Source organism: Chinchilla lanigera, unplaced genomic scaffold, assembly GCF_000276665.1.
Source record: "Chinchilla lanigera isolate Chin_1 unplaced genomic scaffold, ChiLan1.0 scaffold00069, whole genome shotgun sequence".
NCBI classification, from domain to species: Eukaryota; Metazoa; Chordata; class Mammalia; order Rodentia; family Chinchillidae; genus Chinchilla; species Chinchilla lanigera.
In genome coordinates, this window is record NW_004955470.1 from 7,787,054 (window position 1) to 7,789,088 (window position 2,035).

At 48.3% G+C, this 2,035-nt stretch overlaps 1 protein-coding gene across 7 annotated transcripts in view; it reads left to right on the plus strand.

The window, feature by feature from the left end:
• Positions 1 to 2,035, plus strand: part of Il1rl1 (interleukin 1 receptor-like 1) — a 69,330-nt gene that overhangs the window by 7,226 nt on the left and 60,069 nt on the right. Inside the window, exon 1 of one of the 7 annotated variants that reach the window (XM_013522850.1) lies at positions 967 to 1,093. The exons of 4 other annotated variants lie outside the window; for them this stretch is intronic. The gene's annotated coding sequence lies outside the window, so the exon portion shown is untranslated. 2 more of the 7 variants (XM_013522849.1, XM_013522852.1) reach the window with 2 other exon arrangements.

Genomic DNA, 2,035 nt, shown 5'->3' on the forward strand with positions numbered 1-2,035 from the left:
CAGCCCCTGCCAACCGCAGGGCACTGCAGGGACGCGAAGGCGGCGGCGGGGCTGGCCAGCCTCTGCCTGTTCTGCAGCCTTTCTCTTTCCTTCCCGGCACAGGCGCCGACCTCTTTGCACAGTGAACAGACAAGCAGGAGTTGGGGAGAGTTAAAAGGCACCTTTAAGGTGTGATACAAAACGTGGTGAACGCTCAAACTAAAACTAAAGAAAATTCATTACAGTAAAATACACATTGCTGCAAATCCCCCTCAAAATACTTCCCCTTGCTGCAAACACACTTATTCTACTGTTCTTGCCGAGCTCTGAAGGGGTCCTGAAGTCCTCTTCGGTGAGTGCGTTTATGAGGTGAGGTAAAAAATACAGTGAATGCTGCTGCCGCCGTATGCCACCAGCAGAAAGCAGAGTGTAAAAAGATGACGCTGTGCCCTCACTCACCTATTCCCCGAATCTGGCACCAGGTAACTTCCGGCTCTTCCCCAAAGTCAACATGATCATAGAAGGTAAATGTTTTTAATCCATTCAGGGCTTCCACGCAGCTGTAAGAGCACAACTAAAGACCCTCTCGAAAGAGGACTTCCAGAACGGCTTCAGAGAGTGGCAGGAAGGATGGGATAAGTGCTTTGAAGCAAGGGAGGGTGTTTTGAGGGAGAATAATGGCAATGCATCTTTTACTGCAATATACTAAAATGTACATATGTAATTATTCTCTGTATTTTTGAACACACTGCATATCCCTGTTCCTCTTCGGTTACTGATGAGGTTGGTTGGGGTCTAACAGACCAGCAGCACCTGACCCCTTCTACCCATCCCTCCTCCTCTCCTGACCCTCTCCCCTCTTGTGTGACAGACACAGGCTTTCCTTGTGCCAGTGATCAAGAGGTTATGCAAGGGCTTTCAGCTCCAAGGCAGGAAGGAGGGAGCAGGAAGTTCTGCCTTTCTCTCCAATCCAGCTGCACCCTTAAAGTTGATAGTACGCTTTGCGGAACAGTAGATATTTCATAGGCGTCCAACAGCTGGACCCCACGGAGGACCAGCACACTGACCCCATCCAGACGAAGCAGGGACGGTGCAGGAAGAGTGATGTCAGGAGGTGACTATGAGTCCTTACGAGGAACCCCAGTGTGCAGGGCAAACTCAAGTCTCCTGGCTTCCTCTTTCTGCTCTTCCAGTGGGCTTCTGGTGTGGTAGCTCACAGACAGTTGAGTGGTAGGACTCTACTCCCGGAGGGGGAAAGGCAGCTTGAGGTGCAGCTCACCCATGGCGCAACAGGTGGGTGGAAGGTAGGCTCCCTCCCAGGGAGGGACTTGGGGAGGGTAGGCACCCTGGGCTGGAGGTTGAAGGGAGAGCAGTCGAGAACTGAAGCCCTTCATGCTGCTGCCCTCCGCAAGCACTGGAGGAGGGGCAGGGGCTACCCGGAGATCCTTGTGTCGGGTGTTGAGGGGATCTTGGCAAGGCTGGGGCCTCATCCTGAGTTCCTTGCAAGGCTGAGCCCACTTGGTGACCGGCTCCTGGTTCTGAGCAGTGCTGCCTGTGGTAGGTGGATTTCATGATGGACTTCTCACACATTCCTTAGAGTGTGGCAGGGTGATTATCATTTCTTCTTTGCATTTTTCATTTCCATAAATATGATGTCGATATGAAAACTTATGAATAGTATGTATTATATGTTATATAGTATATATTAGATTGTGCATTATAACTGTTTTATATGCATTTTACTTTTTAAAAATATTGTGTGTATTCATCTCAGATGCCAATTTTTGGATTGGGTTTTTGAATTTAGGGGGGCCTGATATTTTTCAGTTCTTTATATGTTCTAGATAGGAGTCCTTTGAGGGACAGTTTTGGCTAAAATTTTTTCCCAGTATGTGGGTTTTCTTTTCACTCTGTTGGTGATTTCTTTTGAAATGCAAAAATCTTTTGGATAAGATGAGGTCCCAGTTGTTAATTCTTTGGAGTATTTCCCCTGAGGTCTGGGTTTTGTTCATGAACTCTCTACCTATCCCTATCTCTTCAAGATCTCTACCTACTT